This window comes from Camellia sinensis, chromosome 3 (assembly GCF_055761805.1).
Source record: "Camellia sinensis isolate YWXY chromosome 3, ASM5576180v1, whole genome shotgun sequence".
NCBI lineage: Eukaryota > Viridiplantae > Streptophyta > Magnoliopsida > Ericales > Theaceae > Camellia > Camellia sinensis.
The window spans coordinates 58,011,578-58,032,771 of record NC_138963.1 but is presented as its reverse complement, the minus strand read 5'-3'; positions in this window follow the sequence as shown (position 1 = coordinate 58,032,771).

Genomic DNA, 21,194 nt, shown 5'->3' with positions numbered 1-21,194 from the left:
ACCTTGTTTTTTACTTTTCGGGATGATTTTTTAGCGATTATTCTCACGATGATAGAAATTGGTCTCTAAATGTCTTTTGTAACAAAATTTTTACTTTTAGAGACTAAAAAATTTGATCTCTAAAACTCTTATGTGTTGTAGTGATTATTTGTACATTTCTAATAAAACTTCCAAGCCAATTTTTTTTATTTTTATTTTGGGAGAACATGAAAAATAATTATATTAATAAAACAAATAACATACAACAAAAGAAAAACAATAAGACCCCAAAGGGTCAAACAAACAATCAAACTACAAACAACAAACCATTAAAAAAGTTAGTTATGATTCACAAAAGACAATCGATTTTTTCAAATTTGTGATTTGGAAAGCTAGATCTATATCAAATCAAATAAGATTTGCATCAACACTAGTTGTCGTCTTCTCCATCGTCTCATCGCTGCTGCCCAACTCCATCATTGCAGCCGCCGTATTTCGGACACTGCAAGAAGCAACAGTTGAATAGAAAGAATACCTACAATGGTATGGGAGAGGACTTGAGAGAAGAGGGAACTATTGTGGGTTATCCCTATTCCAAGTATAAAAAGTTTAGATCTACACTCTAGAAGTATAGATCTATACTCTAGAAGTTTAGAAGGAGATCACCAGAGTATCGTCAAAAGGCGCTCTCACTGCTCTCTCTCTCTCTCCCCATGTGTCTGGAGCTAAATTCCAAGTCATTTGTTATTACAATGATGCTGGCATACCCAAAAATAACAATCACAATTAAAATCAAACATAACATATTAATCATATAAAGAAATTTGATTTTTTATTTGATTTTAATTTTTAGAACAGATTGAGACCTTCAAACTCTCACACTAATCACATGGGATTTGATTACGCGGTTTCGTCCCAGCCATACTTCAAATTTATTCAAAGCCACACTGCAGACATATTAAGGTCCTTAAAACACACAAGAAGCATTAAACTTGAGATTGCCAATCCAAAAAAAAAAAGCATTAAACTTAAGACACAACTTGAGAACTCCATGTGTTCTTGCAGCCGTCCCTAGTTCATCAAGGATGCACTTGAGAACTCCAGTAAGGAATTTTATCATATGCATGGTTCTGTTCTGCATCTGTCACGTAATCCTTTATTTTATTGAGTTGTTGTTCCAGCTCCATATTTTTTACACTTATCAGCCAGTCGCAAGCCTCTATTGCGTCAGCTCTTGTTTCCGATGTCACACACCACTCATTAATAACATTATTGAACACTTCTGATTTATCTGATTGTATGTCAACTTCAATAATGGCAGCCATCATATGGAACAACCACTGTTCACCATCTGTTTTCTTTGTTGCATGCTTCTTCAATTCTTTCCACTTTTGCTGCATTCACCAAACGGTCAGAACACCACATAATTTGAGCAATTATCAGCTCTTGAATGTAAATACATTGAATAAATATTTCTTTATTTCACTTTATATATTGTGCTATCAGACTACATATATTTATTTTATATGAAAAATATGGGCCTCTAGCTTGGTTGAGTGCTAGTTTCAAGGCCATTTTTGCAATTACTTTTTAATATATGTATATTATTTTGCTTCTTTTTTTTTTTTTGGGGGGGGGATAAAATTGTTGTTACTGTGAAAGTGTAGGTGGGTTTTGAATTTTTTTAATCTTTAGTGAATTTTTTGAATTTTTCAAAATATATATATATTTTTTTATATTTTTCTAGGCTAGATCTAGTGAGGGTGGATTTATGGAGGGAAGGTGGCAGATCTAGTGGCGGTGTGGTGACGGTGGTGCTAAGAAGGGTTAGAAGGACAAACTTCCAATATTATTAAGTAAAAAGATAAAGGAAAAGAGAAAAAGGGTGCAAGGAGTGAGGAAGCCGGCAGCTGAAACCCAGCTGAAGGCTTAGAGAGGGAGGCTTAGAGTGAGATGCTACGGGTTTAAAGAGAGGATTTTTCTAGTTGAAACAAAATAAATCTCCTAATTTCCTTTGTTTCGTCATCTAAGAAAATCTGTGCTTTCCTCCACAATATAGATCACTATGCCAAGTGATTACTCTCTCTCTCTCTCTCTCTCTCTCTCTCTCTCTATATATATATATATATAATATGTATTGGAGAATTGGTTCTTGATTTTCTGGAATTAGTGCTAAAATGAACTCTGTACCTTCAATTTTTCTTCTGTTTGCTCCCCCTGGAAATACTTCTCTACGATTTCTTGCCACCTGCATAATTTGAGATATGAATGAAAAAAAGTTTGAAACCACCAATTTATTTTATTTTACTTTTTTAATTTGACCTATAATAATGTGATATGATAGTTGTCAATTTTTAATGCCACGCTCAAATATATAGGTCCAACTTCCCTCTCATATCATTGTGTGAAATTGAGGGTCTATGATTGGATCAAATATTAGGTGGTCTGGGGGCACCACGTGTTTCTGTCCCCCACAATCACCAAATATCGAGGCTCATCTTGTTCCGCTATGCCCCAACAGTGTAGTGGGCTCCACCCTTCCACCAAGCACTACACTTTTGGGGCACCACTTTGGGGTATTGACTTGGGCATACCCCAAGTTCACTCAAGAACTTATACTAAAAGGAAAATGATTGGTGGCCCTAAAAAAGTTGCTCCTAATATCTCTAATTTCTAATTTTGGAAACTGTTTTTTTTTTTTCTTTCTTTTTTCCCTTTTTTTTTTTTTTTTACCTAAAATGGAATTTCGGGGCATTCGAGCCCCGAAATTTCGGGCCCTCAATCACTTACGATACTAAAATTGTGAGTCTACCATTTCTAGGACATATGAAAGGTTTGCTCTATATGTTGTAAAGTGGACAATTCCATGTAATAGACTAAAACTAATTAGTTCAAAAAAAGACAAACTAATTACACAAAGATGGGATTGCAACTCTCCGTGTGCAAGAAACCCACATGAAGAGTTGCACCCTCTACTTTGTAATTAGTTTTGGTCTATTAGACTGAATTGTAATTCTCCCTTATAAAGTTTACAAGTTTTTGTTTTCACAAGGATGTCATGGTTAAATGTTGGTGTCCTAAATAATTTCTTGTAATTTCTGATTGTGTTGTAACTAACTTACCTCTTCTTTTGACCTGGCTTTGGCGTAGTACTTAAAACTCCTACAATCACTTTTAGTACTTCTTCAACAGACCATGGAGTTTTTTCTGTAAATGATGAGTAAAAAGAATTGAAGATATGTGTATATATAAAGCCTCCAACAAATTAGGAAGGAAACTGGGCAATTGAAATGACAACAAATGAATTAAACTAGAAAAAAGACAGTTTGAGTTTATTGTAGATGATATAATCAAACAGTTTAGAGATACATAATGAATGCAGGATTTAGGAAGGAAACTTTTTAAACAGATAGTGAAAAGAATTGAACAGATAAGAAAAAAAATTCAACAGATAGATGAAAATTTGAACAAATAGTAAAAAAATTTGAACAGATAGTCAAAAAAGCCAAAGATAAAAAAAAAAGTTGATAGATAAATTAAGAAGTAAATTGGTAACAAAGGACTTTTCACTAAATTATTTCACAAATGATGGATTTTTTTGCAACAGAAAATATTCACTGAATCTAATGTCTTGTACATATACTTTACTTGGACTTTTTAATAATTTTTTCTTTTAATAATAAAGAGTGAGACAATTTTACTTTTCTATAAATAAAATTAAAATTCAAAAAAAATACAATATTTGTATAAATTCATTTCAAACAAATGAGTGCCAGTAACTAAATTCAGCAATAAATAAATAAATAAATAACACAGAAAGTTCACCAGTGTGAGACACCCCTCTCTGTGTCTCGAGAAACGACTTCAGGTCTTCATCAAGGGAGCAATAATACTCAGCTGGTATATTATCAGATTGAAATCCCGTGTTATTAAAATACATATCTTGCCATGATTCATCAGCAAATGTGCCATGCCCATTATGTGAATTGGCCATAATGACTAGAAGTAATGCTGAAAAAAAAAAAAAAAACCACAACAAGAAGTAGTCAGCTTGTCTCAAAATAATAATCTTAATTCATTAATATTATGTTTGGTTCGAGGATTTAGAGAGGGATTTGGAAAAGGAAAAGGAAAAAGTGTGTGAAACTAAGTGAAATGTAGATATATCTTATTTACATTTCACTTATTTTTTTCATTTCTCTTTCCAAATCTCTCCTCGAATCCTCTAACCAAACACAGTATAAAGAGAAGCAAGTATTATGAATGATATTGAAATATTAAGGAAGCCTAAAAGAGAAGTAGCACTAGTAATAGTTGTGCATTACCCCAAAACACACAGATACTCAAAGAAGCTTGAAGGCTGCATGAGTCCATATGAAGAAAGATGGTGTATATATAAGTTTACTGAAGAAGACGGAGGTGATTTGAGATTGTGATGATCTTAACTAGGGATTTGAGATTGTGTGATGATCTAATTTTTCAAGGTTGTGTGATCCCCCATTGTGTGATTTCCATTGTGTGAGAATATTTACTTTTCATGGTCTTGAAATTTGGAAGAGCACGCACCAAACGAATTACGTAATGTACCCTTTGTAAAATTTGTGGGATGAATTAAAACTGGTCAATCTCTTCTCTGATTTCGCTTTTCACGTCACATTGTGTTGAAATTTTAAATAAAAGGATAAATTATAAATATACTCTCTAAAATTTGTTTAAAATATGAATTGTTTTTTATGATTTTAAAAATCATAAATATCATTCTCTTATTAGAATTTTTTATTTAACAGAATTAATAGAAAATATAAATTTTTATTTACTATCCTATACGACAATAAAATTATTTAAATTGTTAATTGAAATATATTTTTGATATTTTTAAAAATAATTAATTGATTTGATGATATATTAATAAATAAATAAATAAGTTATTTATTATGTGTTTAAAAACTTGAAGGAGTGGGATGTAATTTTCAAAATTATAAGAAACAATTTGTGAATTAAATAAATTTTAAAGATATATTTGTAGCTTACCCTAAATAAAATGTTTTGTAAAATACATATATATTAAGTATTGGTTTTTATTCACTAGCCCGTTGCATTTAATCTTGTCTATCACACTTTCATCAATATATCATTTATACGAGAGTTACGGTTGATTTAATTGAGACATTTTACTCAATGTTACAAATTGTTTAAGAATACCCCAGAACACACTCAAAGAAGCTTGAAGGCAGCATGAGAGACCATATGAAAAAAGGTGCTGTTTAGTCAATGTTACAAATTGTTTGAGATTGTGTGATAATCTTGACTTTTCAAGGTCTTGTGTGATCCTCCATTGTGTGATCTCCATTGTGGACCATATGAAAAATGATGGTGTTTATGCGTGTATATATAAGTTTACTGAAGAAGACGAAGGTGATTTGAGATTGTGTGATGTCCTTAACTTTTCAAGGTCTTGTGTGATCCTCAATTGTGTGATCTCTCTATTGCGTGAGGATATTTACTTTTCACGGTCTTGAAATTTGTAAGATCCCTCATCAAATGAATTATGTAATGTACCCTTTGTAAAAATGATGGTGTTTATGCGTGTATATATAAGTTTACTGAAGAAGACGAAGGTGATTTGAGATTGTGTGATGTCCTTAACTTTTCAAGGTCTTGTGTGATCCTCAATTGTGTGATCTCTCTATTGCGTGAGGATATTTACTTTTCACGGTCTTGAAATTTGTAAGATCCCTCATCAAATGAATTATGTAATGTACCCTTTGTAAAATTTGTGGGATGAATTAAGACTGGTCAAACTCTTCCTCTTACTTCACTTTTCACATCCCACATTGTGTTGAAATTTTAAATTAACGAATAAATTACAAATACATTATTTAAAATTTGTTTAAAATGTGAATTGTTTTTTATGATTTTAAAAATTATAAATATCATTCTTTTATTAGAATTTTTTATTTAATAGAATTGATAGAAAAAATAAATTTTTATTTATTCTCTTATACAGTAATAAAATTATTTGAATTTTTAATTTAAATATATTTTTGATATTTTTAAAAACTATTAATTGACTTGATGATATGTCAATAAAAAAAGTTATTTATTATGTAATTAGAAACGTAAAGGAGTATGATGTAATTTTCAAAATTACAAGGAGCAATATGTAAATCAAATAAATTTTAGAGATATGTTTGTAGCTTACCCTAAATAAAATATATTTTGACATGTATAAGTCTATAAAGGCTACGAATCACCTATGGACAATTCAAGCCCATCACTTGGAGCCCAGTGCATAACCCAGCTGGTGAGGTCCAGGATAGCTGGAGTCCAACATGGCATAAAAAGCCAATGACATTCAGACACACGGCAAGAGAAGGACGAGCCACATCAGCAGACAAAGATCTGCAAAGTTATTGCCACTGCACATCACCATTAATGCAGCCCATCACAACATTTATTACGACAACACCTCTCCGCCGGAATAGGACCTCTTTATCCTGAACAAGGTAAGCTACAGCATAGGCTTTCGGCGAGGAGAGCAAGTCGGAAGGGACAACGAAATGATTGCCAAAGGATATAAGCGAACGTTGAAGACAAGAAAAAGGTTAAGCTTTCTATCTCTAATCTCTCCCCATATACTCTACTTCTCTTCCTAACTTGCTCTTCGGAGGGTTCACTAGGGGATTACTCCGTTCCCCGTTGAACTTGTTTGCAGGTTATCCAGTGGGTTCGATCATTTGGGCTTGGGCTTGAGGAGCTTGGACCAGTTCGCTCCATTCACTTGGATAAACTGTATCAACAGTTGGCGCCGTCTGTGGGAACGCTTTGCTCCTCGCGCCAGTTGTGTTCACTGTCGCCGGAGACCCCGTTCCAACAACCTTTTTCTCCTACCCGTCAAAGTGCATGGTCACGACTAGATTCATGGCTTCTCACAATAATGCTGCCGACCATCAGGCCGACCGCCCCAATCCAAACAACCCACCACAGTATTTTATCGAGCTTACCAACAGCATTAACCGTATGGCCGAGCAAAACCAGGCCTTTATAAATGTTTTACTCCAAAGAAACCTTCCGATGCCTCCTCCACCACCTCCAGATATTCCCCCCAACCAAGAAAGAGCCCCAAGCCATACTGCTCCACAACTCCATCCACCCAACTTGGAAGGTTTGCAACCTCCCCACCCACATATAAATCCACCACCACCACCTACACACCCATCGGTCGTAGCACCAGCCCCTGAAGGGGAGGCCAGCAGCGTCCAGCCTCCATTGACTGACCATGGTGACCACGTTCCCCTCTGAGACGCTGAACTCCGAGCAATGAAGCTCCAACTCTAAGAGGTCATGCAGAACATTCAGCACAAACCCTCTACCACGGCAAATTCACCATTTGTTGCCTCCATCCGGGACAAACCTTTGCCCGCCAAGTTCAAAATGCCTACCATTTACTTCTTTAATGGTACGACGGACCCAGTCGACCATCTGGAGACCTACCGTACCCTCATGATCCTCCATGCCTTCCCTGACGAGATCATGTGTCGGGCTTTCCCCATGACACTGAAGCACCGCCCTGCAACCCAACTCCGCAACATCCGTCAGACTGAGGGGGAGTCGTTGCGCAGCTTCGTTACCCGCTTCAACACCGAAGCCCTACAAGTAGCGGAGAATGACGATAAGGTCATCCTCACGGCTTTCATGGTCGAGCTACGATCGTCCGATTTCCTCTTCGCCCTCTCCAAAAACCCCCCGACCTCCATGGCAGCTCTATTATCCAAAGCCCAGAAATACATGAATGTCGAAGATTCACTAGCCGCTCGGCAGGATCCAATATCCAAAAACCCGACCCCCAGAGAAAAGAGAAAAAACTCAGAACCCAGAAACACCCAGTATAACAGCCAAACACCCCAATATACCGACCGACCTCCTCGCACTGACCGGTCGGCACCGACCCGACCGGCCGGTCGGTTCGAGCGGTACACACCCCTTAATTCTCCCACGGAACAAGTCCTCCACCAGATCCAACGGGATTACCCCCTCAAATGGCCCCTACCCTCACAGACCCCTTCCAACCGGAAAGACCAGTCCAAATATTGTCGTTTCTACCAGGACCATGGCCACAACACTGATGACTGCATCAACCTCAAGGATCAGGTCGAGACCCTCATTTGTCAAGGGCGTCTCAACCGGTTCACGGACACCCGCCCATAACAGAGGCAAAGAACGGAGCCCCTCGGAAACAACCGCCGGCATACCCCACCCCGGCAGCCAGCCCAACCTAACCAAGGCCATGACCGCCCCCCACAACAGCCTCGGCCCCCAGGTAATCCCCCTCCGCCAGTTGGTGAAATCCGAGTCATTTCTGGTGGCCTTACTTGTGGCGGACCATCCCGCTCCGCTTAGAGGGCAGAGCTTAGAAAGATAAGGCAAGGCTCGGACAAAGCAGTGGACACGGTAGACCGACCCCCCAAACAGTCCAAGCAGTGGACAGAGCACATCACCTTCACGGACGTCGACTGTACTAGCATCCGTTATCCTCATGATGACCCTCTCGTCATTTCCGCACTTCTCTCCAACTATATGGTTAGACGGGTTCTCATCGACAACGGCAGTTCTTCAGACATCATATTCCTCAGCTGCTTCTGCCAGCTCAAAATTGGGGAGGAAAGTCTGTCTCCCCTCTAAACCCCTTTAGTCAGTTTCACTGGTGACCGCGTGACCTCCATCGGCTCCATCGATCTCCCCATCACCATCGGCGAATACCTACGGCAGACTACCAAGTTGCTCACTTTCCTTGTGGTCGACTGTCCCTCTGCCTACAACATCATTCTTGGTCGCACCGCCGCAACGCTTTCCAAGCTATCACTTCAACCTACCACCTCGCCATAAAGTTTCCCACCGACCAGGGCGTCGGGACAGTACAGGGAGAGCAGACCATAGCCAGGGAATGTTATGTCGCCTCACTCAAGGAAGTCAAGCTGAAAGAGGCCATGATCATTGAAGGACTTGACGCCCGAGATGAGGACGAGCTGGTCAGAGGCGAACCGGTGGAGGAGCTCGTTGAGATTCCCATCGATCCCACTAACCCAATGAAAACTGCTAAGATCGGCAGCCAACTATCCCCCTAAGCTAAGGCCGACCTTACTGCCCTTCTAACCGAGCACAATGATGTATTCGCTTGGACTCATTCAGATATGCCTGGCATTGACCCTTCTTCATAACTCATCGCCTCAGCATTGAACCTCATTTCCGACCTTACCACCAGAAGCAACGCATCTTTATCCGGAGCGCAATACTCTTATAGCCGCAGAGGTCGACAAGCTCCTAGAGACCCAATTTATCAAAAATGTCGACTACTCTAAATGGTTGTCAAACGTGGTCCTCGTCCGCAAGAACAATGGCAAATGGCGACTCTGCGTCGATTACTCTGACCTGAACCGAGCTTGCCCTAAAGACAGCTATCCTCTTCCCCGTATAGATCTGCTGGTCGACGCCACGGCCGGTCATCAAATGCCCAACTTCATGGATGCTTTCTCTGGCTACAACCAAATCCTGAGGCACCCGTCCGATCGGGAACATACATCATTCATCACCGACCGAGATACCTACCACTACCGAGTAATGCCATTCGGATTGAAGAACGCTGGAGACACCTACCAACGGTTGGTCAATGCCGTCTTCCATCACCAAATAGGTCGGAATATGGAAGTATATGTCGACAATATGCTAGTCAATAGCAAACTCTCCACTGATCATCTGACCGACCTACGGGAGACCTTCGCCACCCTACGCAAGTATCAAATGAAGCTCAATCTAGAGAAGTGCGCCTTCGGCGTAGGATCCGGGAAGTTTCTGGGTTTTATGGTCAGTCAGCGGGGCATTGAAGCTAACCCTGAAAAGATCAAGGCCTTGGTCGAGATGCAGTCACCCAGAACGGTTAAGGAGGTCCAAAGACTCACTGGCCGAGTTGCAGCCCTCAATCGTTTCATTTCCCGCGCAACATATAAGTGCCTACCATTCTTCAAAGTTCTTCGGCAAACTTTTGAATGGACATCTGAATCCGAAGAGGCTTTTCAACAGTTGAAACAGTGCATGGCCAACCCTCCCCTCCTTTCACAGGCAATCATGGGCGAACCCCTCTTCCTCTACTTAGCCGTATCAAACACCGCTGTCAGTGCAGCACTTATCAGGGAAGACAGCTCTGTCCAACGACCGGTCTACTACATCAGTCGGGCCCTCAGGAGAGCGGAACAAAACTATCCACTATTAGAAAAATTGTCCTTGTCCTTGGCCTTGGTCACCGCCTCCAGATGACTCCGTCCTTACTTCCAAGCCCATTCCATAATGGTCCTCACCGACCAACCCTTGAAGAAGGTCATGTAACAACCAAAACTTTCCGGTAGACTTATGCAGTGGTCAGTGGAACTCAGCCAGTTTGACATCTTTTACCGACCCCGAACAGCAATTAAGGGGCAGGCTATAGCCGACTTCATCCTGGAATTCACTAATCCCACCCCAACCACTGCCTCTCCACCCCTACCAGCTCCCATCGAGCCAGAAGACCCTCACTCTTGGACCCTCAACGTCGACGGATCATCTCGCAGGCAAGGTAGTGGGGCGGGCCTCATCTTCACTACCCCTGAGGGTGGTTATTTCAAATGTGCACTCCATTTCTTGTTTGAGGCCAGTAACAATGAGGCCGAATATGAGGCACTGATAGCAGGCCTTCGCCTAGCCAGAGACATTGGTGTCAGCCACATCCGAGTGCTCAGTGACTCCCAGCTCATCATCGAACAGATCACGGGGGAATTCGATGCCAAGGAGGACACAATGCGGGCTTACAGGGATATTGCACTTCCCCTTGTTCGCCTCTTCAATACCTTCTACATCAAGCACATTCCTTGGGCAGAGAACTCTAAGACAGATGAGATGGCCCAGTTGGCTTCCGCAGACCAGTCCGACCTCAGCAGTGGTGTCCGCCTCGAATACCTATCCCACCCCTCCATTTCCCCCGATCAGCATAAAATACAATTCCTCCAAAATGAGCCCATCCCTTGGGCGTTGGATATCTTTCTATTCCTAACAATGGGGGAACTTCCAGACGACCAACAGCAAGCCGCCAAAGTCAAGGTCCGGTCATCCAATTATATCCTCGTCAGCGGCATTTGTACAAACGTGGTTTCTCACGCCTTTATCTGCGGTGCCTCAATCCGACTCAAGCAACTTATGTGATGCAAGAAATTCATGAGGGTATCTGCGGCAATCACTCGAGCGGCAGGTCCTTGGCCCACAAGATACTTCGTACTGGATATTTCTAGCCTACTCTTAACCAAGATACGGCTGACTTTGTGCTTAAATGTGATAAGTGTCAGCGTTTTGCCAGTATCCCACGTGCACCTCTGTAGACACCCCATTTTTTACTGCCCTTAAGACTTGGGCGTTACTGATGGTTTACTTGGTGGTAAAAGGTGTGCAGGGCAAAGGTTCAAATTCGTCAGCAATGAGAGAGTCAAATCCCAACTTCATATCCCTTTTGGACCAAAACAATCTTGATCAAAAGATTTTAGATCTTAAAATCCTCTCTTTCAAAATGTTTTGAAAATAAAATTCCTACGATGTTCCGACGCTCACATTTTCGTAAATGTTACGCTTTTCGGTAAACCGAGCAAGGACAAGTTGGAGATGAATGAAAGAGAGATGAAATCTTTGAAAAAATCTTTCAAAACACTTTGTTTAGGGGTTTGGAGTTGAAGAAAAGAGGAAAGGAGAGGAGAAAACTAGTTTGGGAGAAGTTCGGCATGAATCCGGGTAAGAGAGAGTTGAGCAGCCCTCGCTGAATCGGGCTTATTCATTTGCATACTTGGATTTTAGCTATGAGGCCACCACCGTTGGAAAGCTTACTTCTGGGGCTTCATTTTGCACTCAAGAATCTCCTAGAGCCAAGTCCGGGTGGCGGAGATATGATTGGTTGAAGTCGGGTATCATCCCGATTGGATCAAATCTGCGCGGCTTCACCAAAATGGGCATAACTTTTTCCACAGGAGGAATTTTAATGCAAGGTTTGTGCCATTGGAAAGCTAACTTCCGGGGCTTCAATCTGGACACCAACCGGCCACTTTTTGACCTTGGAAGCCACCTATCGGCCATCCATTTAGCCGACCGGCCAGAACAAATAGCAGGCCGGCCATTTTTTGTGCCGACCGGCCATTTATTTGGCCGATGACCTCCTTTCATGGCCGATATGACCCTTTTGCATCCCTCAAGCATGGTGCATGCCAGCTGTGCCAGCTGGGATGCACAAACACGTCCCCCCATACACATAGGTGGTTGTTTTGAGCCCTTGACCTCTTTTTTTGCACCCTTTGCTCAAGGCTTCTTGAGGAAGCCTTGACCCCTTATCTTGGCTTCCTCAAGAAGCCTTGACTCCTTTGCCCCTTTCACTTAGCTTCCTTGAGAAGCTTAGAGCCATTTCCATTGCCTATTTAAGGGCTTCTCCTCCTCCATTGTTAAAGGTTGATGGGTTGAACAAAAAAACCAGACCTATACATATATATCTGATATATATCCCCCTCTCTCTCTATATCTCCCTCTCTCTCCTCATTTGGGTGTGTTAGAAGGCTCTAAAGTGTGAGGTTCTTGGCCCTTTACACTACACCTCCAAGCCTACTACCTCCATCATCCATTCAAACACCTTGAGGCTGATTTTCAGAGGCTAGAAGCTCATTTTCTGGACCAAAGAGCTGCCGTCACCTTTTGGCTACAAGGGTAACACACTTTTCCCTTTTTGTTCCCCATTTTTGCACACACTTTTAGCCTGTCTTACTTTCTGTTTTGAGCTTAGTGTATAACTGAAAAAAATCTTGTTTTTAGCTCCTTTTCAAGTTTGTTTAAGAACACTTTTGTGTTTGGGGTTGTCTACCCCCTCTTAGGCCTTGTTTGGCCTCATTTTTATGCATTTTTTGTGAGCTCCGGGACCACCTTGTTTAGGCCTCCTCACCACTGAAATTTTAAGGGATTTCAGTGGTGAGGAGGGTGTCTTAAGGTCCTAAGAAGGAGAGGGTCATCCCCTCTCCTTATTGTCTTCATTACTTGCATTTTTGGCCTTACAAAGGGGCCTATGTTTGCACACATCTTGAGCTCGGTTCAGGCATTTTTCAGTGGGTTTTAGGACCCTCAGAACTCATTTTCAGAGTTGGTTTGGTCTTGCTAAATGTCTATCTTGCATGTACTTAATAACTCCTTGCATGGCCCTCTAAAGTAACTCATCATTTTTGCATGCCATGGTTGCATATCAGTGGTTATTTGGGCCTATTTTCCCATGTTTTATTCACTGATTTTTGATGGTTTGGTGAGATTCCATGTGCATCATATACTTGCCATACAACCCATGTTTGCTAGTCAAAATTGCATGCTATTTTAGTCCATCTTGCTAACATCTTTTGGCCATGCTTTGAACTGGAAATATGCATGTTTTGGGACTGCCTTGACTCTATCTTCATGCTTCATGATCAAATAATGCACGCTTTGTATAGCTGTAAGCCATCATATGTGCCTAGTTTTGAGTTTCGGGGCTCATCTCATGCATCGGGTGTCATATTTCCATGATTCGGGACTATTTTGTATCATATTTCAGTGCTGAAATTTGCATGTTTACATACCATATTCCATGTTTTGCCATGCTTTGGTAGAGTGGCATTTGATGCCTTAGGTTCGGTTCTCGATTTGCGTGCATGCGTGCACGCATGTCGAGTGTCTCATTTTCATCTAATGGCCACTGATTTTGGCATGCTTGCGAGCTATCCATGTTAGTTTAAGTCCATCATCGCATGTTGTTGCATGCCATGTTTGCTTACATGTTTAGGTTGCGCGCCTAGTATACATTGCTCATTTACATGTTCATGTTGCATACTTAGCCTCCATGCCTAGGTTGCATTTCATTGAGCATGCATCCCTTGCCTCTTGATCAATCATGATAGGGGTTGGGGCCCTTTGATGTGTTTTGTGCTTGCATTTCATTTGATATCGAAGCTGCAAAACTTGGCCTCTTAGGCCATCATGCATAATTGATGGCCCGAGGGTCGAGGGTCATGCTCCCTTGAGTCCCTTGCATGATAGGGAGTGTGCCCGCGCATACATTTGCTTGAAATTCCATGCCATACACTGTCTGTCCTTGTTGTTGTCAAAAACTAGTTTCTGCAGGGAGTTTTTGCCGACCGGCACTGTAGAGTGCCGACCGGCCATGGATTGGTGGCCGATAATATGAAACCCCAGCCGATGGATAAGTCCCGTGGCCGGTGGGTATTCCCTTCAGCCGATGGTGTCCTACAGGGTTCAGGGAACCTGTCCCAGGATTTTGGCAGTTTTCAGAGAAGCAGGGCAGTGTAAACAGAGGCAACAGTGGTATGGTACGGGCTTTCGGGGGAAGATAAATCCGAGCATGCATCATTCACGCATCTCGAGGCGAGGGCTGCGGCCATCTTCTCTTTGCATTTAATTTGTTAATTAGATTAGAAATTTTGTAATAAGTAATTTAGTATTATTTATTCGAACTGTAATATTTATTCGGACCCTCCGAGCGAGGGCAATTGTGTAATAAGTGTGCGTGAGTGTGTGTATGTCTTCCAACCACACGTCTTTCTTCCCTTTTATTTACCCGCTTATGATGGTAGACTAGGGCATATTTAAATTAGCATACCCTATGCTTAGCATGCATGCATTCATACATTTGCCTTGCATGCACCGGGCTCGGCGCATCATTCTAACTGCATTTGTATTTCAATTCCAAATTGAATACGTGTTAGTTGTAGCATTTCACATGTCATTGTAGATTAGCCGAGCCTATCTTAGTTGCATCTTGCATGTGTTGCATTAGTCATCTTAACATGAACTAGGATCATGCATATGATTATTAACTAGTTTTTGTTTTGGCTCGGAGTACTCGGTAAGCATTTATGCTTTAGCATACCGCATGCATGTGAGTGTTGCCATAATAGCATGATTACCATGAGATTAGCTGCTTATGTGATATAACTGCTTGAATGCCTGTGGATGGAGGTCGAATCGCTTAAATTGGGAGAACGCATTAAAAACCTGTAAATTTTAAGCCCACTAGATAGTGGCAAAACCATCTTTTCTAAAAGCCCACTTGAAGGTGGCAAAACCTGCATTTTAGCCTACTTGCGAGTAGCAAACCATTTTCAAAACAAACATGCAATGTTTTGTTCCGATTTGGGCGATTTGGTCTATACTTGTTTGCTGTGCGCATAACATAGTAATTCTAGGCTAATAACTGGAATAAGAACACATAATTCTTTCAAAACAAGATATCACGGTTAGTAGACGCCGATCTTTGATCGGGTGAGAGGGGGTGCTCATAGCTGACCTTCCCCAATCGTACCCAAGTTCCCGAGCCGAGGCAACTTTGGTGATGACGGACACGTGGCCTTTGGCACCGAGTCAGGGTTTCCTAAATTCTCCAAAATAAAATATTTAGGTGACGACTCTATATCTGGCAAAGCAGTCCATGTTTGACACTTCTTTTTCTAAAAATCTGTTTTCTCAAAATGATTTGCCAGATTTGGACTCTTTGGTTCAGATTAAGAACCGTGACAATTTGAATCCGAACTGTAGTAGACCCGCAAAACGAACGGAACGGGACCTCACCCTCCCGGGGCGTTCGGGGACGTCTACAACCTCCTACTGAATTGATCACACTTTGCAGTCCCTACCCGTTCGCCAAGTGGGGGATTGACCTAGTTAGCCCCTTACCCACCGGCCGAGGCCAGACCAAATTTGCCATTGTCGCCATTGATTATTTTACTAAGTAGGTAGAGGCAGAACCCCTTGCCACCATTACCAAGCGGAACACAACCAAGTTCATCTGGCAGTCGATCGTTTGCAGATTTGGCATTCCCCAGGCCATTGTTTCCAACAATGGCAAACAATTCGACAATGCCAAATACAGGAAGTTCTATGCAGACCTCCAAATTCAACCATGTTTTTCTTTCCCCGGACATCCCCAAGCCAATGGCCAAGTTGAGGTCACCAACCGTTCTCTTCTGAAGATCATCAAAACCAAGCTAGAAGCTGCCAAGGGGCTTTGGGCCGAGGAACTACCAAATGTACTTTGGGCTTACCGAACTACAGCACGAACTCCCACTGGGAAAACTCCTTTTCGCTTAACATACGGCGCTAAGGCGGTTATTCCGGTAGAAGTCGGTCTGCCTACCCCTAGAGTTTTACATCCGGATCCAACACTAACGGAAGAGCTCCGTCGGGCAGACCTAGACCTAATTGAAGAACTCAGAGAAACCACTGCTGTCCGACTGGCCTCATACCAACAGAAAATGAGAACACACTACAACCGCAAAGTCCGACCAAGGGAGTTCGCTGTAGGGGACCTTGTCTTGAGAGAAGCAACCCTTGCTACTAAAAATCCGACCCAGGGCAAACTGGCACCCAAATGGGAGGGACCTTACGTTGTGAAGGCCCGACCACGTCCGGGCACTTACCGACTTCAGGACATGGAAGGTCGAGATCTCCCCCACCCCTGGAACGCTGAACACTTGAAGCGCTACTTTCAGTAAGTCCCTACTGTTGTATTGCTCAGTTGTTGTATTTTCTTTTTGTTTTGTTACATAATGTAAACTTGTATCGACTGAATTACACTGATCATGACAACAAATCTATACCTTGGCTATCTATGTGTTGTCTCAATAACATTCTCATTTGCAGCACTTATTAAAAGTCTCAGCCAGACTGATCATCAACAGTCTCAGCCAGACTGAGCACTTAAAAAGTCTCAGCCAGACTGAGCACGAAAAAACCTCGGCCAGACGGAGCACTAACAGCCTCTGCCAGACCGAACATGAAGTACTCGGCCTGCCTAAAAAGCCTCAGCCAAACCGAGCACTAAAAGCCTCAGCCAGACTGAGCACCAAAAACCTTAGCCAGACTGAGCACTAAAAGCCTCAGCCAGACTGAGCATGAAAAAGCCTCGGCCAGACCGAGCACTAACAGCCTCTGCCAGACCGAACATGAAGTACTCGGCCTGCCTAAAAAGCCTCAGCCAGACCGAGCACCAAAAGCCTCAGCCAGACTGAGCACTAACATCCTCTGGCAGACCGAGCGCCACAGTCTCAGAGTCAGACTCAGTTACCTACAATGTCTTGCCCCAAATGAGCACGCATGCAGGACTCGATCAAGACCACCCATGCAAATTCCATGCTCGTGGAATTAGTAGACACACTTAGTCACAATTCCAGCTCCAAATCTCTAGACCACTCTTTGCTCAATCGAATTCCGAAACCGTTCTTACACAAGTCAGGTTATGCTTTTCTCAATCACACTCACAAACCAAGCCTCACTCCGAAAAACCGCTAACCTACTTGAGCAGTGTGGCAAACGCAAACTTGTAATTTTACTACATTCTAAATTTACTCTGCATTGAGTTTTTATTACAAGTTCACCTTCACTCTGCATTGAGTTTTTATTATACGTTTACTCTGCATTGAGTTTTTATTACAAGTTCACCTTCACTCTGCACTGAGTTTTTATTATACGTTTACTCTGCATTGAGTTTTTATTACAAGCTCACCTTCACTCTGCATTGAGTTTTTATTACACGTTTACTCTGCATTGAGTTTTTATCATAAGTTCAACTTCAGACGCACAAGCAAAAACAGTGAAATGCACAACACAACTGAAATTTTATTTATCCACAACTTTATACAAAAGTTCATTACAGCAATTAAAAAAAAAAAAAAAAAACAACAACAACAACAACAAAAACAATGTTGGTGCACAGTCTCTTTCTCCTTCCTCCCCAGTTACTCCTCCTCACTGGAGAGGAGGTCTTCTTCTTCAATGCCCTCATCCAGGGGGGTTTGGGCCACATTGTCTTCGCCAATCGTTACACTACTAAGGTCTAAGTTTGGGAGCAACTCTTCAGCTCTACGTTTGAACGTCTTCCAGCCACTGTCCCAGTACTCAGTCATTTCGTGCTTATAAAAGTCTGACTACTGGAAACTCTCAATAACTTCTGCTTCAGTTCTGCCTCCAGCAGTCGTCCTTGATGGGCTCGTCTTCCCAGATTCTTGCCTAGTTAGGCTGCTCGCAACCGCGGCATCAACCGCCATCTGAAATTCGGCAGACCCTTTGAATTGCTCCACTACTGCGACGCATAGATCGGGATAAGCCGCCCTTTCAGAGGCTGCCTTCGCCCTCTCTTCGTCCAGCTCTTTCTGTAGGGTCGCCCTTTCTGACGCAGCCTTTGCCTTTTCCGCCTCCAATTCCTTCTTCAGGCTCTCATTCCCTGCCGTCGCCTGCGCTCTCTCTATTTCCAACTCCTTCTGAAGCCTCCCCTTCTCCTCTACTGCCTTGGCGCGCTCGCCCTCCAATTCATTCTGGAGATCGCCCACTTTGCCATCGGCCTCATCTTTTTGCCTGACCAGCTCTTCATTACTGCTCATGGCCTCTTTATGTCGCTCGACCGCAACGGCACAGGCTCTTTGGGCCTCCTCCAACTTCTTCTGCTCGCCAGCAAGTTGGAACTCGAGCGACACAACCTGGCGGCTGTGCTCTCCAGCTCCACCTCAACTGCTTGCAGATCAGCATGGGCAGCTTTCCAACTCGCCCTCTCCCTCTCCAACTTCGCAAGCTGGGCCTTGGCCTCATCTGCCTTGAGTTTGGCAACCCCCGCTTTCCTCAACAGAGCCCCTGCTAAGGTGGTTACCTTCATTGGGGCGGAGCATAACCCCCTCAACAGTTCAGCCTCATTGAATCTGGATGCCGAGCGCAGGGCTGCCTCTTCTACTATCCCCACCAGGCGGTCTGCCCCAGCCCTAGCTGGGCCTTCTTCTCCCTCCAGCCGCCCAACCACCGCACGAGCGTGGTAGATCGCTGTGGTCAGACTAACTCCCCCTCCTTGGGGTGTAGGGCCCCCCTGGGGCTGCTCTTCTCTTCTTGAGCCGGGGCCGTTTACCCCATCTTCTCCTTGCCCTTCAGGAGGGGCCCTCGTGACCCCTGAGGTGATCACCGCCACCACTGGCACCACCTCCATGCCCTCTGAAGCAACATCCACCGCTTTTGGGCCACCTACCCTTCCTGGGGTCCCCTCCACTTCTAACCCTCTGCCCTCTTGGCAGCACTGGTTTCCTTCACACTTGTCTCCCTCCTCCTCTTCTGGGCAAGCACTCCCTCACTCCGCCTCACCCTCTTCTTCTTCTTCTTCTTCCCCACGCCCAACGCCTCCATCTCCTTCAAAGGGTCTGTTGGGGGCGGCCGTGGCACAAAATCGCCTAAGTTTTTCTCTCCCAAGGGTTTGGGGCGAGGTCGAATCCTCTCCCTCGCAACCGGTTTTGGTGGTCGGTCGGCCTAGGACTCTTTGAATTTTTGGGCTTTAGCAAGGATGGCCTGATCCTCCTCCTCTTGAGCCCTTCTCCTCGCCTCCAACTCGGCTCGGTCGAGGTCCCCACTACTTGGCTTTGGACCCAACCCTGCCTCAAGCAATGCAGACGGCTGAACAAGCTCGTCCCATTTGGCCCCTTCTTTCTCCCTCCACTCCTTCACCCTCTTCACCCTCCCCTCCACGGCTGTTCCCAGTTTCAACTCCACAGACCTTATGGGTACTTTCCAAATGGTGCGCACTCCAAGCCCCCCATTGGCAGTCACGTAGAACCATCGTGGTCGCCACCCCTTGATCGACGACGGCAGCCCCGCCACTAACCCTTTTCCCACTGCTGCCTGCAGAGTGACCCACGTCTCCTGTTGCCCCGAGGCCTTATAACATGCAAAGAATTCGTCTACTGTCATGGCCTCCCCTCCATTCGCCTTCGGTCACGCACTTGCACAGGCCAGCAGGATCTTCCATGCATTCGGCATTAGTTGCCCCGGTGTTACCTCCAGACGGTTGAGCACATCCACTACCACTTGCGGTAGTGGCAACCTCAATCCACCCTTCAGAGCTTCCTCATAAAGGAAAAACTCTCCTGGCCTGGCGTCAGACGGCCTTTCCATTGATGTCAGCAGCAATAACTCCATTTCCCCAGAGATCTGGTATTTTTCACGGATAGCCTCCAACTCCGCCGCAGTAATCGTAGATTTGTCAGCCTTCGTGTGCCAATGATCTGGTTCCGCCTGGCTGATTGGCTTTGGAGCTGCTATCATGGTGGAACCATGGGATCGTACCACCACTCCCCCACCCTCTCTGTCCTATACTGCGCCGCTAGCTCCACTGCATCATCATCTCCAAGTGGGTCCACCCTGACAATCGCATTTCCTTCTTGGGCCATTTCTGTGGTATGTTTTCAAATTACTTCGGCGGCGGGTACAAGGAAATCGAAAAAGTGTTGCAGAGGTGTATCATGAGCAACAAAGGAATTCACACTTGGAATATTTTGATTTTTCGTAAACAAGTAAGTGAATCGAATAATGCCAAAAGCCCACGGTTTGCCCGTATTCCAAGGATCCCAATTAATTTTCGCCAATTTGAAAACTTTTCAAAATCATCCGCCAAAACTGTCTTTTCAACACCCATAATGACTTACCGTTTCATTTCTGATCCAACGCCTAATCTTCCCTCCCCTACGGGATGTTGCCACGTGTATGACCACGATCCACTGTCTCTTCCCCTTACCCTGTCTTTTCCACTTCAACTCACCACGTGACACGCCGCGTCTCGAGCCCCATGCCCCTCCACCTCACCCTTTGCGGTCGGCCCTTCTTGCTGTCGACCATACCACTTGGCCAACACCGCAGTTGGCCCTCGTCGCGGTCAGCCCTCCCGCTCGGCCAACCACCGCAGTCGGCCAACATCGTGGTCGGCCCTCCTCGCGATCGGCCCTCCTGCTCAGCCAACCACCGCGATCGGCCCCCCTTCGCGGTCGGCCCTCCTTGGTATCGACCATCCCACTCGGCCAACCTTGCGGTCGGTCCTCTCCATGATCGGCCCTTCCACTCGGTCGCCCTGCGCAGTCGGACCACCTCCCGGTCGGTTCACCCCCCTCGATCACCCCTTCCGGTCGACCTCCATCCTGCCAATCCCTAACACACTCATCTACGTCATTAATATTCCCTTCGTTGGACTAAAGCTGCACTCGGGAATGGGGGACTACTGACATGTATAAGCCCATAAAGGCCACGAATCACCTATGGACAATCCAAGCCCATCACTTGGAGCCCAGTGCATAACCCAACTGGTGAGGTCCAGGACAGCTAGA